Here is a 17,807-nt window from a genome sequence, read left to right on the forward strand (position 1 = left end):
TCCTCGCGTGTCGTAGAAAGCGACTAGAGGGGACGGGAGCGGGGGGCCGGAAATCCTCCCCTCCTTGTATTAACTTTCTAAAATGGGAAACAGAAGAAGGAGTCACGCGAGGAGTGCTCATCCTCCTCGAAGGCTCAGAGTGGGGTGCCTAAATGTGTGTGGATGTAACCAAGATGTGAAAAAAGGAGAGATAGGTAGTATGTTTGAGGAAAGGAACCTGGATGTTTTGGCTCTGAGTGAAACGAAGCTCAAGGGTAAAGGGGAAGAGTGGTTTGGAAATGTCTGGGGAGTGAAGTCAGGGGTTAGTGAGAGGACAAGAGCAAGGGAAGGAGTAGCAATACTCCTGAAACAGGAGTTGTGGGAGTATGTGATAGAATGTAAGAAAGTAAATTCTCGATTAATATGGGTAAAATTGAAAGTTGATGGAGAGAGGTGGGTGATTATTGGTGCATATGCACCTGGGCATGAGAAGAAAGATCATGAGAGGCAAGTGTTTTGGGAGCAGCTAAATGAGTGTGTTAGCGGTTTTGATGCACAAGACCGGGTTATAGTGATGGGTGATTTGAATGCAAAGGTGAGTAATGTGGCAGTTGAGGGAATAATTGGTATGCATGGGGTGTTCAGTGTTGTAAATGGAAATGGTGAAGAGCTTGTAGATTTATGTGCTGAAAAAGGACTGATGATTGGGAATACCTGGTTTAAAAAGCGAGATATACATAAGTATACTTATGTAAGTAGGAGAGATGGCCAGAGAGCGTTATTGGATTACGTGTTAATTGACAGGCGTGCGAAAGAGAGACTTTTGGATGTCAATGTGCTGAGAGGTGCAACTGGAGGGATGTCTGATCATTATCTTGTGGAGGCTAAGGTGAAGATTTGTATGGGTTTTCAGAAAAGAAGAGTGAATGTTGGGGTGAAGAAGGTGGTGAGAGTAAGTGAGCTTGGGAAGGAGACCTGTGTGAAGAAGTATCAGGAGAGACTGTGTACAGAATGGAAAAAGGTGAGAACAATGGAAGTAAGGGGAGTGGGGGAGGAATGGGATGTATTTAGGGAATCAGTGATGGATTGCGCAAAAGATGCTTGTGGCATGAGAAGAGTGGGAGGTGGGCTGTTTAGAAAGGGTAGTGAGTGGTGGGATGAAGAAGTAAGAGTATTAGTGAAAGAGAAGAGAGAGGCATTTGGACGATTTTTGCAGGGAAAAAATGCAATTGAGTGGGAGAAGTATAAAAGAAAGAGACAGGAGGTCAAGAGAAAGGTGCAAGAGGTGAAAAAAAGGGCAAATGAGAGTTGGGGTGAGAGACTATCAGTAAATTTTAGGGAGAATAAAAAGATGTTCTGGAAGGAGGTAAATAGGGTGCGTAAGACAAGGGAGCAAATGGGAACTTCAGTGAAGGGCGTAAATGGGGAGGTGATAACAAGTAGTGGTGATGTGAGAAGGAGATGGAATGAGTATTTTGAAGGTTTGTTGAATGTGTCTGATGACAGAGTGGCAGATATAGGGTGTTTGGGTCGAGGTGGTGTGCAAAGTGAGAGGGTTAGGGAAAATGATTTGGTAAACAGAGAAGAGGTAGTAAAAGCTTTGCGGAAGATGAAAGCCGGCAAGGCAGCAGGTTTGGATGGTATTGCAGTGGAATTTATTAAAAAAGGGGGTGACTGTATTGTTGACTGGTTGGTAAGGTTATTTAATGTATGTATGACTCATGGTGAGGTGCCTGAGGATTGGCGGAATGCGTGCATAGTGCCATTGTACAAAGGCAAAGGGGATAAGAGTGAGTGCTCAAATTACAGAGGTATAAGTTTGTTGAGTATTCCTGGTAAATTATATGGGAGGGTATTGATTGAGAGGGTGAAGGCATGTACAGAGCATCAGATTGGGGAAGAGCAGTGTGGTTTCAGAAGTGGTAGAGGATGTGTGGATCAGGTGTTTGCTTTGAAGAATGTATGTGAGAAATACTTAGAAAAGCAAATGGATTTGTATGTAGCATTTATGGATCTGGAGAAGGCATATGATAGAGTTGATAGAGATGCTCTGTGGAAGGGGTTGTTAGGGAGGTAAATGCAAGAGTCTTGGAAAGAGGGGCAAGTATGAAGTCTGTTGGGGATGAGAGAGCTTGGGAAGTGAGTCAGTTGTTGTTCGCTGATGATACAGCGCTGGTGGCGGATTCATGTGAGAAACTGCAGAAGCTGGTGACGGAGTTTGGTAAAGTGTGTGGAAGAAGAAAGTTAAGAGTAAATGTGAATAAGAGCAAGGTTATTAGGTACAGTAGGGTTGAGGGTCAAGTCAATTGGGAGGTGAGTTTGAATGGAGAAAAACTGGAGGAAGTGAAGTGTTTTAGATATCTGGGAGTGGATCTGTCAGCGGATGGAACCATGGAAGCGGAAGTGGATCATAGGGTGGGGGAGGGGGCTAAAATTTTGGGAGCCTTGAAAAATGTGTGGAAGTCGAGAACATTATCCCGGAAAGCAAAAATGGGTATGTTTGAAGGAATAGTAGTTCCAACAATGTTGTATGGTTGCGAGGCGTGGTCTATGGATAGAGTTGTGCGCAGGAGGATGGATGTGCTGGAAATGAGATGTTTGAGGACAATGTGTGGTGTGAGGTGGTTTGATCGAGTAAGTAACGTAAGGGTAAGAGAGATGTGTGGAAATAAAAAGAGCGTGGTTGAGAGAGCAGAAGAGGGTGTTTTGAAATGGTTTGGGCACATGGAGAGAATGAGTGAGGAAAGATTGACCAAGAGGATATATGTGTCGGAGGTGGAGGGAACGAGGAGAAGAGGGAGACCAAATTGGAGGTGGAAAGATGGAGTGAAAAGGATTTTGTGTGATCGGGGCCTGAACATGCAGGAGGGTGAAAGGAGGGCAAGGAATAGAGGGAATTGGAGCGATGTGGTATACAGGGGTTGACGTGCTGTCAGTGGATTGAATCAAGGCATGTGAAGCGTCCGGGGTAAACCAAGGAAAGCTGTGTAGGTATGTATATTTGCGTGTGTGGACGTGTGTATGTACATGTGTATGGGGGGGGTTGGGCCATTTCTTTCGTCTGTTTCCTTGCGCTACCTCGCAAACGCGGGAGACAGCGACAAAGTATAAAAAAAAAAAAAAAAAATATATATATATATATATATATATATATATATATATATATATATATATATATATATATATATATAGATAATATATTTTTTTTTTTTTTTTTTTTTTTTTGCTTTGTCGCTGTGTCCCGCGTTTGCGAGGTAGCGCAAGGAAACAGACGAAAGAAATGGCCCAACCCACCCCCATACACATGTATATACATACGTCCACACACGCAAATATACATACCTACACAGCTTTCCATGGTTTACCCCAGACTCTTCACATGCCTTGATTCAATCCACTGACAGCACGTCAACCCCGGTATACCACATCGCTCCAATTCACTCTAATCCTTGCCCTCCTTTCACCCTCCTGCATGTTCAGGCCCCGATCACACAAAATCTTTTTCACTCCATCTTTCCACCTCCAATTTGGTCTCCCTCTTCTCCTCGTTCCCTCCACCTCTGACACATATATTCTCTTGGTCAATCTTTCCTCACTCATTCTCTCCATGTGCCCGAACCATTTCAAAACACCCTCTTCTGCTCTCTCAACCACGCTCTTTTTATTTCCACACATCTCTCTTACCCTTACGTTACTTACTCGATCAAACCACCTCACACCACACATTGTCCTCAAACATCTCATTTCCAGCACATCCATCCTCCTGCGCACAACTCTATCCATAGCCCACGCCTCGCAACCATACAACATTGTTGGAACCACTATTCCTTCAAACATACCCATTTTTGCTTTCCGAGATAATGTTCTCGACTTCCACACATTCTTCAAGGCCCCCAGAATTTTCGCCCCCTCCCCCACCCTATGATCCACTTCCGCTTCCATGGTTCCATCCGCTGCCAGATCCACTCCCAGATATCTAAAACACTTCACTTCCTCCAGTTTTTCTCCATTGAAACTCACCTCCCAATTGACTTGACCCTCAACCCTACTGTACCTAATAACCTTGCTCTTATTCACATTTACTCTTAACTTTCTTCTTTCACACAATTTACCAAACCCTGTCACCAGCTTCTGCAGTTTCTCACATGAATCAGCCACCAGCGCTGTATCATCAGCGAACAACAACTGACTCACTTCCCAAGCTCTCTCGTCCACAACAGACTGCATACTTGCCCCTCTTTCTAAAACTCTTGCATTCACCTCCCTAACTACCCTATCCATAAACAAATCAAACAACCATGGAGACATCACACACCCCTGCCGCAAACCTACATTCACTGAGAACCAATCACTTTCCTCTCTTTCTACACGTACATATGCCTTACATCCTCTATAAAAACTTTTCACTGCATCTAACAACTTGCCTCCCACACCATATATTCTTAATACCTTCCACAGAGCATCTCTATCAACTCTATCATATGCCTTCTCCAGATCCATAAATGCTACTCACAAATCCATATATATATATATATATATATATATATATATATATATATATATATATATATATATATATATATATATATATATATATATATATATTCCGTTAGAAGGAACAGAGAAGGGGGCCACGTGAGGATATTCCCTCAAAGGCCCAGTCTTCTGTTCTTAATGGTAGTAACTTCGACATGAACATTTAAAGTTCACTGTATCATTGAATTCAATTAGAAACTCCAGTAACTATGTTAACACGGGGCACCTGGGGTTCAGCCGTCTTGTGATCTTAGATTTCTTGAGGCGGTACATAATGCAGGAGGGCAGAGTGGTTCCTCAGGTTGGGTTATGTTAACTGAGATACACGTCTGTGGAGGATATGTTACTGTGTTGCGCGCTAGATTTTGCAAGTGACGAACGAGAAGCAACTCATTCGAACGATTAGAATATCTACAGATGAATTCAGAAATATCTGATCTCTTTGAAGGCCTTTGTATGGGTGTTACTTGATGTTCTGTTGAAGGAAGGAATGCTTAAGGCTAATGTGTCATGTTCCTTGTTGTGTTAACTTGATGTTATTGTTGTTGTTGGAACCGGATGATAAGGAGAGGGGTGGGGGGGAGGGCAGTTGAGTCCGTGAAGCTATAATACAAAGTTGTGATTACTTGTGTTACCTGTTTGTACAGTACCGGGAGGGAGTCTTACACTCATGGGGCCTCATCCCTTATACAATCTTTACTTATATCATACAACTGCCTAAATATATACACGCTGTCTACATAAACAATTTTCTCAGTCTCTATTCCATTCATCCACCATTCGTATGCTGTACAAGTACTTCTTTTTCAACAAGTTTCTTCCTTAATTTCATGTTGTATCCTTTGGCTGCCGTATCCATATGTCTCTCGAAGAACTGTTCACTGTCTACGTCATCAGTCTGTTTTGTGTGATTATTTGTGATTATTGTTTGTGTGTTATGGTGAGGGAGTTTTACATGTGTTGCCCTCTCTCTTTACCATATAGATTTGTGTCTTGTCTTTCCTCCTGTATCTGTACACACACACACACACACACACACACACACCCTAGCCTATGCCAGGTACCCATTCTATCGACTATCCCCTAGGGCAGGATGAAATGGTGGATGGACTGTGGACCGGCTGCCGCGACCAGGATTCGAACCTAGTCACTGCCTCCATCATTCATCATTCATTAACTCTTAAAGTATGACGACTTAACCTTGCGTACGACGAATGAAGAGGATGAGTGCAGTGATTTAACCTTTTGAGTGGGTGAACTTAACCCTCAAGTACGATGAAAGACGTCGCACTCAAGGGTTAAGTTATCGTACTCAAGGGGCTAAGCAGTTGCACTCAAAAGGTGTTAAGTCTTCGCAATCAAGGTAAGCGTTATCGTACCCCACGGTATCAAGTTGTTGTGTTCAAGTGGTGAAGTACTCCAACCTTCCATATCCATGCAAATCTCAGCACACATTAACATACACAACATAAAACATCAATTTGGATTGAGTTATGCAAATTACAAATTATATAAGACATCAGTCCGCGAGGAACTGGCTCATCTAGCGCTAAATACCAATACCCTTGAGTTACACCACTGGACGCTGCAGATATCTCCCTTGCTCTTATAGTGACACTGCACACACAATCCACCAATCCTTAAGGACCTCACCATGATCCACACCTACCTTGAAAATCCTAACCAACCAATCAACACAACAGTCACCCCTGTTTCTTAAGATTCTACTGCAATCCTATCCATTCCAGCCGCTTAAAGACATTAACTAGTATGGTGTTGTAGCGCATGATGAAAATATTTTTGATGCTCTTTATATGGTGTAGCGTCTGTGTCTGGTTCCGTGAGGTTATATGGTGTAGCGTCTGTGTCTGGTTCCGTGAGGTTATATGGTGTAGCGTCTGTGCCTGGTTCCGTGAGGTTATATGGTGTAGCGTCTGTGCCTGGTTCCGTGAGGTTATATGGTGTAGCGTCTGTGTCTGGTTCCGTGAGGTTATATGGTGTAGCGTCTGTGCCTGGTTCCGTGAGGTTATATGGTGTAGCGTCTGTGTCTGGTTCCGTGAGGTTATATGGTGTAGCGTCTGTGTCTGGTTCCGTGAGGTTATATGGTGTAGCGTCTGTGCCTGGTTCCGTGAGGTTATATGGTGTAGCGTCTGTGCCTGGTTCCGTGAGGTTATATGGTGTAGCGTCTGTGTCTGGTTCCGTGAGGTTATATGGTGTAGCGTCTGTATCTGGTTCCGTGAGGTTATAACAAGAGTCGTGTAAGAGAAAAGTTACGTTACCCCTTGAAGCAAGTCCATACTATCCTTAAGCACGGTCGCTAGGTCACAGAGCCATCAGAGCCAGCGGTCGTACCGCTGTGTTCAGCGGTCGTACCGCTGTGTTCAGCGGTCGTGCAGTCGTACTCAAGAGTCGTATTGAAGGATAATCATAACTGCTGGTTATTTCCCAGTTTGTGTTGTGGGTGGGTTGTTGTGAATGTGTTTACAGTGTAGCTACCGTCTAGCGGGACCATCACATCACCAGGGTTAACACGCATCTCCCAGATTACCAGAATTTTTCTTTCATGTGGTAGAGATGATCAGTCACAAGATGTGATAATCTAATTTACTTAATCGAGTCGGATGTGATGAATCATTGGAAAGCAAGTATAGAAAGATATTACATATTCTGATCTTGATTGTGCAAAGGTTCCGCGTTTGTACAAAGGTTCCGCTAATTCCCTGAGAAATTTGATTATCACTGGTAATTTCTGGTGGATATGGTCTCCGGCGGCTGTTTCATTTTTAAATATATGAGCAAAGTTCTCTAGTTTCCTGGCGCGGCAACCATATAATTCCTGATGATATCTGAAAGTTCTCTTAAAACTTCGCCTTCTTGTTGTAGTTGCTTATTTTCGGTGGCTTTGTCCTGTCTGTCGTTGTTTATAGGATTTTCCTTACGGTATGTTACATCATCAGTACGAGTTCTTGAAATGCTGACGCAGATTAAGTGAAATTACCAACACTTGGATTGTAGAGTAAGCTTTATCACTTTTGAGAAGTGAATAATGAACAACAATTCTTACCGCTATTCTATTTTCATCTTGGTGTTAAACGGGAACTTAGGAATTTTTGGTCCATTCCGTCCGAAAATACGGACACGTAATTTGAGATAAACATTTTTCATGTTGAAAGGCCGGGGCCCTAATGGAAATATAGAGAGAATTGTGAAACGGAAAAGAAAAGACAAGAAAAAGTATTTACGAATTTTTTTTTTTTAGAAAAACCTGTCTTTTGAAATGTGCCAGGTCATAGTGACTGGGAAATACATGAGAAGGTAGAGAGTTCGAAAGCTTCGACGTGTAGGGAAAGAAGCAGGTATCAAAACGACCCACCCTTGAGTTGCTGATGGCCACACAGTAATCACGTGATGCAGCAGCTTGCCGAGTATTGTGTGGTCTAGCTAGTAGTCGGGGTACACAAGCAGCCAGTTCTCTGGAGCAAAAACCAAAGTAATACCTATAGAAGAGGGAAAGTGAATCAACATTGCGGCGTAGGGCAAGGGGGTCAAGTTTGGAAGTTAACCTGGGACAGTTTATAAGTCAGACCGCTTTCGACGCACCTCTGTCAAGTATGGATACAGAGTTAGAATCACCCCAGATGTAAGAGTAGTACTCCATACAAGGACGAATCAGTCCCTTGTATAAACGGAGCAGTTTCAACATCTAAACAGAACATCCATTTTCTTAGAGGCAGACTTGGCTATTCCCGTAATGTGGGGTTTCCAAGAGTGGATGTTACAGTATATCAAGTATATTCATCGAGTCAAGAGGTGGAATTACAGAACCATCATGGGAGAGACATGAGTTTGAGTTTTCGATTGAGAGATGGGTAGAAATTGGGTCTTGGAGGCATTCAACTTAAGATTATGAGTACCCCACTGAGATATCCTGTCCGAGTCTGTTAAAGGAGCTGCCTTTATGATAAAGAAACGTACAAATTACATATGATATTGAAATCAGTAAGAAAAAATCCATGAACTTTTGTATGGAATCTTATAGAATGATTACAGGGTTGACCTAAATCTGACACAACACCTAAGGCTAAATACCTAATGGCAAGTGCATATATAACTATTAACTAGATATATTTACATGTACCTTACGTACAAATTAAGGATACACATTACTACATCATTTCTATTATCATTACTATTTGTGCTGTCACATCCAGGGGTCATAAAGTCATGCTGAGGGATGGTCGACCTGTATCACACTACCCTTCCTTTCTGTATGGAATCATCTATGCAAAGTTCATCGGCACAGTATCTTTATCGCCGTGGCATATTAATTGTTAACGTGATGGTCACTTATTGCTGTTATAACCGTGGCATATTCACCTCTGAGAAAGTGATTCATTGTTATCTGATGAAAAGATCTTTATGAAGTTAGCGTCTTATTTCCTCTTTATTTTAGCTTGGTACATCTCGTACATATGCCTTCGAAAGCAGCTTATTCTCTTCTCGCAAAAGACCTGGCTGTGTGGGTCTTGGACGGAGCTCTCATGCTTTGGAAGGTCTTAAGGAACAGATAACAGTTGACTTGGATTTCATTATCTTACATCTCGACTTAGACAATTGGAACCATCCTGTTTCCCTTAATTAGCTAATGTTAGTGGCTAAATTCCTTCCTTTGCCAAGGAATGTGTTGGTGGTAGCCTGTCGTGGCCCGACACCCGGTGACCAGGAGAGCTAGGCTTGCTCTCGGCAGGTCCAGCTTACTGGTTATATTGTTTATATCTACATGGCATAGTCACTACGGAATGTATCTTTTCCTGAATTATAAGAGTAATATAACAGATTTTCAACAAAAGCATTAGTTTTTCTTTTAAATTAAACAATCGCTATTATTGTTATTATTATCATTATCATTACTATTATTATTATTCATTATTATATTAGTATTATTATCATTATTATCATTATCATTGTTATTATTATTTTTCAATGGTGACCGCATTTGGTGTGGTACAAGTCTTCATCTTTAACTTTTGTAAAAGAAAGAAAAAAGAAAATCCAATCCTATACGCTGCGACAAATATTGTTTTGGCAACTTCAACATTCGTCTGTGAAGATAATTAAAGTATCTGCTTCTGTGATGTTAATTAGGCTCTTGTGTGTCTGATGATTTTTCGTTAATAGTAGCTTACCTCAAATCCGGCCTGACAAGATCATTCCCGGGCGTGTGCCATGACACCCATGTAAGAAGCGCTCATGCCTAGTGAAAAAAAAATCAAGTAAAAAAAAAAATTAGAACCGATGGTATTTATGATACTTTGAGCGATTCCCAGGTTTCCTAGATGTGACAGAAAGAGTCAGTTAGGCTGATAACGACGTCCAATCGTATATAAAAAAAAATGCATAGACAAAAAAAAAAAAAACGAGATTTAACACTATTTGTTCCGGAGTAAACTGAAAATATCTTAAAGTGCTTTGACTGAGTGAAGGCTTTTAGGAGAACATACCACACTGTACATTTTTCTTCGACTCTGTTGCTCGCCACTGTCTCTGGTCACGGCCAAGCCTGAACAAAGGGATTTTTGGTCTCTGATCCATGTAAAGAGTTGTACACTGCACATATGTTAAGCTTTGTGGCTGACATACGCGCTAAATCTAGGTGCTCCCAGTTGTCTGCCATTCAGCTCTTTTTATTGTCCTTAATGATGGCGCTCTTAATGATGACACGAAAATATAACGTCACTGTATGTTGGTCAAAGAAAATGAATGGGAAGAGAGGCACAGCAAAACTGTAGATGAAGGACTTACACATCAGACGGTGAGTGAGTTTCGCGTCGACGTGCAGGTACGGTTGTCAGGAGGGAATACCGATTGGTTGTGGCATCTGGTGAAAATACTCGAGGTCAAGTGTGTGAAGTATAATTTCTCAGGACACCGTTGTACTGGGCAAGGAGAGACTGTGGGTGTGCGTGGTGTAGGGGAAGTACGTATGATCCGGTGGTGTGCGGTAAACTTCGTGCTGCGGCACAGGTCACGTGCGTAGCTACAGTGAGTCAGGAAGAATTTACATTCTGATTACCAAATCGAAAACTGTTGTTCTTTTAAAACCGAAAGCATGGTGTTTGTGTTGTATGGCTAATAATGATAAGGAGACAGGAATTTATTTATTTTTTCTCAGCAATTATTTATTGAGTCACAACAGGAGTATTTATTACAGGCCAGTGGTACAAGTCATATTGTGAAGGTTTCACTATGACGGCTTCACTGATGAGCCAACAAAACTGGTGTCGTCATGATGTTTTATGATGTAGCACTTCGTCAGCGTCACGGGGCCCTGGCCAAGAAGGACGGGGTACATGCATTTTCTAAAATGGGAAGGAAAGAGTTCTGTCTACTGCCATCAGTAATATTGCTAATTAACCAAGACAGGCCAGTTCCCCGGCGCGTCTGCTGCTTACATACTGCCTACTGTCTTCAGGGTTTCCGCCAGGTGTGGGGCGAAATAACTGAACTACAAAATGTGACTATATGTAGAGCAAGTGCTCATGCGCTCAGGCTGCGCTTAACGGATGCGCAGTGGCCAGCAATGCGATTCATTTTTTCGTGGGTTCAGGGGCGATATTAGATGCTGAGTAATTCAACACTTCTTTTTTTTCATTGAATTTTGCTTATTTGGGATCTTCCTATTTATACCATAGACTCTGAGTGACTGGGAGAGACTCGTGAAGAACTATGATTCTCCATCATGGAATGGATACGGATGATGTCAGCCAAACCTTGCTTTTATATCTATTATGATGTTTTAGTTATTCTGATTTTCATTCTCCTCTTGGCTTCCATGCTGTCCTATTTATCTCCAAGCTCTTTTCTGTGCTTCCATGTGAAGATTAGTAAATGCGTACATTTCATGCAGATTTAATTGGCTTGTCAGGTGAAATATTTAAAGGATGTATATTTAATGTGGCGAGTCCTTGCAACTGCATCCAAAAAGCGTCGTAAATAAGACGAATAAAATTACACAAATATCGTGAATGGACTCGCCCTAAATGATATGAGTATATTTGGCATTGATAATACACTTAATGTCATCGAGAGCCAATAATGATACAGTTTAAGTCCTCATTAAGCATGCTACGAAAATATATTGATGGCCATTTATTTCGTAACCCTCAGATATTTCGCTGCTAATCACACTGAATATCTGGCGCGTTACGGCAAGTCAGTTATTCCGCTTGGTGTTGACGAAGGTCATTTCCTCCAAGCCGCACATAGCCCCTTTTGCCACTGCGGATTGTGACCACTAGATAATCTAAAGAAAAAAAAAAATGGAAAGTATCAAAATGCTGATGGTAGGAGGACTATCGCCCAAGTTGTTGAATTACAGTACTTAATACGGTTTTGGGGAGAAGTTTATCAGGGACTGGTTATTTCTTACTTCAGTGACCCTACGTAGCCCCTGTCAACAATCAACCCGTCCCTCGGATCACCAGTCAGCTCATCCCTCCTGTAGACAGTTAACCAGTCCCTCCATTCTGCCGGCAACACTTACCCTCCTGTCAACAGTCATCTTGTCTCTCCTGTCCACAGTCAACCCGCCCCTTCCATCGACAGTCAACCCATTCCTTCTGTGAACAGTTAACCCGCCCCTCCAGTCACCAGCACCTGAGTAATCGTAATAATATGACATCATTTACCACATGCACCATGTGGAGTACCATACACCGTTAGAACTGGCCACTGTACCTCACATACCCCAGGGGTTGGGGGGGGGGGTAATATATACCACTAGAGCTGGTCCCTATGCCTCACGTGCCCCAGGGTGATAGCATTACAACAATAATGCTGACCACTACGCCTCACGTGGCCCAGGGGTTACGAATCGCCACCAGGGCTGGCAAACAATCGTGACCACCATCCGGTAACGCTTGTTTACCAATTGCCTCTTGGCTACGTCTCTTCCTTGTATATCAACTGACTGTTCTACGTCATCCATCTCATTTCTTGTGATCATTACTTGTTTTAGTGTCCTCTTGGTTATATATATATATATATATATATATATATATATATATATATATATATATATATATATATATATATATATGTGTGTGTGTGTGTGTGTGTGTGTGTGTGTGTGTATTATTTCTTATTATACTTTGTCGCTGTCTCCCGCGTTAGTGAGTTAGCGCAAGGAAACAGACGAAAGAATGGCCCAACCCACCCACATACTCATGTATATACATACACGTCCACACACAGCACATATACATACCTATACATCTCAACGTATACATATATATATATATATATATATATATATATATATATATATATATATATATATATATATATATATATATATACACACACACAGACCTATGCATATATACACATGTACATAACCTACCCACATACACTTGTATATACATAAACGCCCACACACGCACGTATACATACCTATACATTTCAAAATATACATACATATACATACACAGACATACACATCTATACACATGTACGTATTCATATTCGTTTACACTCAGTCTCGAGCTGTTATGTGTAATGCACCGAAACCACAGCTCCCTTTCCACATCCAGGCCCCACGAAACTTTTCATGGTTTACCCCAAACGCTTCAAATGTCCTGGTTCAATCCATCGTTCCAATTCACTCAATTGCACTCCTTTTACCTTCCGGTATGTTCAGGCCTCGATGGCTCAAAAATTTTTCACTCCATCCTTCCACCTCCAACTTGGTCTCCCACTTCTCCCGTTTCCTCCACCTCTGACACATATATTCTCTTGGTCAATCTTTCCTCACTCATTCTCTCCATGTGACCAAACCATTTCAGTACACTCTCCTCTGCTTTCTCAGCCACACTCTCTTTACCACACACCTCTCTTACCCTTTCATTACTTACTCGATCAAACCACCGCACACCACATATTGTCCTCAAACATTTCATTTCCAACACATCCACCTTCCTCCGCACAGCATTATTTATAGCCCATGTCTCGCAACCATATTAAATTGTTGGAACCACTATTCCTTCAAACATACCCATTTTTGCTCTCCGAGATAACGTTCTCGTCTTCCACGCATTCTTCGACGTTCCCAGAACCTTCGCCCCTCCCCCACCCTGTAACTCACTTCCGCTTCCATGGTTCCATCCGCTGCTAAATCCACTACCAGATATCTAAAATACTTAACTTCCTCCAGTTTTTCTCCATTCTAATTTACCTTCCAATAAACTTGTCCCTCAACCCTACTGTACCTAATAACCTTGCTCTTATTCACATTTACTCTCAGCTTTCTTCTTTCACACACCTCTTCAAACTCAGTTACTAACTTCTGCAGTTTCTCACCCGAATCAACCGCCAGCGCTGTATCATCAGCGAACAACTGACTCACTTCCCAAGCCCTCTCATCCACAACAGACTGCATACTTGCACCTCTCTCCAAAACTCTTGCATTCAGGTCCCCAACCACTCCATCCATAAACAAATTAAACAACCATGGAGACATCACGCACCCCTGCCGCAAACCGACATTCACTGGGAACCAATCTCTGTCCTCTCTCCCTACTCGTACACATGCTTTACATCCTTGGTAAAAACTTTTCACTGCATTTAGCAACTTACCTCCCACACCATATACTCTTAATACCTTCCACAGAGCATCTCTATCAACTCTATCATATGCCTTCTCCAGATCCATAAATGATACATACAAATCCATCTGTTTTTTTCTAAGTGTTTCTTACATATATTCTTCAAAGCAAACACCTGATCCATACATCCTCTACCACTTCTGAAACCACACTGTTCTTCCCCAATCTGATGCTCTGTACATTCCTTTACCCTCTCAATCAATACCCACCCATATAATTTCCCAGGAATACTCAATGAACTTCTGCCTCCGTAATTTGAATACTCACCTTTATCCCTTTGCCTTTGTACAATGGCACTATGCATGCATTCCGCCAATCCTCAGGTACTTCACCATGAACCATACATACAATGAACATCCTTGCCGACCAATCAACAACACAGTCGCCCCCAAATTCAATACCATCCAAACCCGCCGCCTTGCCGGCTTTTATCTCCCGCAAAGCTTTCACTACCTGTTCTCTGTTTACCAAACCATTCTTTCTGACCCTCTCACTTCGCACACCACCTCGACCAAAACATCTTGTATCTGCCACTGTATCACCAAACACATTGAAAAAAACCTTTCAAAATACTCACTCCATCTCCTCACTTCACCACTACTTGTTATTACCTTCCCATTAACCCCTTTCACCGAAGTTTCCGTTTGTTCTCTTGTCTTACGCACTTTATTTACCTCCTTCCAAATCATCTTTCTATTCTCCCTGAAATTTAATGATACTCTCTCACTCCAACTCTCATTAGTCCCTCGAAGGGAGAAAAAGATGTATTTGTATGTATAGTTAACTGTTTCTGTGAATACCACAGTGACCAATGAAACAGCCGTGTCTATTTCAAAGTCTTCTTCAGATTCGTTGTAAGTTTATGATAACGAATTTTTTTCTATCTGCAACATCTTATTGAGTTATTCAATTGAACAAAACTTCCTTACTCATTGCTATCAGTTATTTCTGTTACTAAATGTTAGAAATTCATGTTCATTCAGAAATGTCCACCACCTCATAATAAACTTCTATACTACAGCTGTATTAGATTCTGTGAGAGCTTGACTTATATCACTGACCTAACATACACTTATTCAAAATCCGCCGAGTTCTCAAAAATATAATACGTGTTTACATACCACACTTGCTTTGAGCTTATCATCATAGTGTTGAGTCCATGCATGATCCCCGTACCCACTATCACACCCTGGACACGCCCCTGCCCCGTGGCTTTGCTGATGCAAAATCCTCCACATAAATACAATGAACTTGGTCCCACTAATTAAGATGCTACGTATTTGTCCAGTTCTCGGGTTACAACTGACGTCTTGAAACTGCTCGTTGTGTGTGCAACGAATGTGTGGCATCCAAATCAGACTTTTTTCCCCTCGTTATTTTGTGTATGTGTGTGTGTGTGTGTGTGTGTGTGTGTGTGTGTGTGTATGTGTGTGTGTTTGAATATCAGTTTTCAGTTATGAATAATAATGACATTAGTTAGCGTTGTATTGGTTTCTTTTTCCGTATATTGTTTTCCGAGCGAGACATGTCTGCTAGACACCTCATTAGAAATATATTTGTGTCCACTTTGTAACGCTTGAGCCTGACGGTACGACGTACAAGGTCTTCAGAGGGATTCGTGTATAACTGTTCACGTGCGCATCTGGCACTCTGCTGCCAGACACCGCGGTTAGTTAGGTGCGATAATGTTCAGGCAAAGCACCAGCTTCCCTGTCTAACACCAGTTGTGCTCACAACGGGCTTGGCAGGTCGTTTGGGCAGCTGTGTGGCAATATTTCAATTAGCGTGACAAATCTCTTTCTGTTTGAGGTTGAATTCCACAGTCTGTTTTCAAAATCTTTTCGTGAAGCAATTTCCTGCGTTTTCTTATCGTGAAGCAATAATAGATAATCAGAACTGTAAGTAGAAAGACCAACTCCTTCCAATTTACTTACATGATTATACACTGTCATAGGCTGAGCACGCACTTAAGGTCAGCCATAATCTGAAGGATCATACTTCAACTACCTTCTTACTGTTGTAACTGGTTACATCGAGGTGCATCTTTCACCCTACGGAGCAGCTGTTTTATTGTTCCACATCGCAAGTGCGGCCGGGATATTCTTCCATAAACGTTTGAGTATAGGTCAAGTTCTATTAGTCTGGGTTAGCTGAGGCTAGGTTAGCTTATGTACGTGTTTCAGGTTGTGGCTGAAACATCTCGATCCCCGCTGTTTGTGCTTTTCAGCGACGTATTCTTTAGGAAACGCACGGGACAGTACATAATGCCTCTATCAATATATATCATTATCATTCAGAGGTGAATGTTTGTCTTATATGAGACATGGAGAAGGTAACTCGTGCGTCACTCCTTCAGTAGGTAGCCGACGTGGAGTCAGGTCCTGGCGTGATCATACAGACACCAGTAAACAAACCTGATACGTCAAGAGGCTGGGAAACCTGCCATTATAAACACTACACCTGACACAAGCACTTGCACTCTGCCTGCCTGCCTGAAGCCTCACATCTGGGAAAACCAGAATTATTACTACTATTGTTGATAACATCAATTGCAGAGACGCCTAACAAAATCCCGTGATTCACATGTTTATAATTTCTGAATATTATTTACATGTTTAAAAAATTCTAATAATCTGTACTATGATTTGTAACTCTGCCTAAGCTTGGAAAACACGCATGAAGTATTACCCTTGTCATCAGCTTTATAAACCGCTGTAAAAATTACCCAAACATGCCAGCAACATAGCAAAGCTTAATATTGTTGTCCCGTTGAATCAGGTTAAGACTGAGGAAATCCTGTTGTAAGTCTTCATATTTCCTTCTAGGCAGCGTTTGATGTTTAATTTTGATTGAAAACTAACGAATAACAAATCTGAGGATCACTGTAGAATCCAAAGTTGAGCGTCTCTTAGAAAAATTATTCACTATTTGAAGATTATTGTAGAGTCAAAACACCGAGTCACAAGACGCCCTTATTCTGCAGTCATAATGTTACGAGTCGATTGTGGTGCTTGAAACAAGACGAAAGACGATTCTTTTTTTCCTTTTTTCTATAAAAAAAGATTTGCAACAAGGACCCGTCAAAAAAGTTATTCAAAGGATCTATGCAAAATTCGAACAAAAAGTATTAATATAATATGCAAAATACAAGAATTTTCAGTTGGTTAACGCCAGTGAAAAACAGGAATTATGAGATACGAACGCACTTTTTTCTTGTTATTTCTCATCAGAATAGATTTGTTTGTTAGAATTAAATTTTCTGAGTCATCTGTATAAAACATACTCATGACAAGGGCTTGACTCAAGGAGTTACAGTAATGGGAAGCTCTGAGTTCATTTCAATTTAGGTTGGTAGGAGCTTTCCTCACACGTCAACCTGATGGCGTCAGTGACTGGTGGAAGTTGTGTTAGGTGTTACATATTCCAGTTTCCGCCTCATCAGTCACGAACCATTGGAGCAAATACCTTCAGGTAAGCTGACGAAAATGAGTTTTTTTTAAGTCGTTCAGTTGTTGGCGTTACTGTTGTTTACGTAGCGGCGTGCTAGAATAGAGCCAGGTTGATGTCCACCTTGTAACTGGCAGACAGACCGGTGGTACTTTTCGGTGTTTTCAGTCTGGCTGGCCTTCC

The 17,807-nt window shown here is 41.7% G+C and overlaps 1 protein-coding gene across 8 annotated transcripts in view; it reads left to right on the plus strand.

Annotated features, from left to right (window-relative positions):
* Nucleotides 1-17,807, plus strand: part of galene (potassium two pore domain channel subfamily K member galene) — a 477,630-nt gene that overhangs the window by 6,353 nt on the left and 453,470 nt on the right. The window contains exon 1 of one of the 8 annotated variants that reach the window (XM_071665739.1): nucleotides 17,562-17,648. The exons of the other annotated variants lie outside the window; for them this stretch is intronic. The gene's annotated coding sequence lies outside the window, so the exon portion shown is untranslated. Of the gene's footprint in view, nucleotides 1-17,561; nucleotides 17,649-17,807 lie in introns of those variants that run through there. 8 annotated transcript variants of the gene reach the window in all.

Source organism: Panulirus ornatus, chromosome 10, assembly GCF_036320965.1.
Source record: "Panulirus ornatus isolate Po-2019 chromosome 10, ASM3632096v1, whole genome shotgun sequence".
Classification (NCBI taxonomy): Eukaryota; Metazoa; Arthropoda; class Malacostraca; order Decapoda; family Palinuridae; genus Panulirus; species Panulirus ornatus.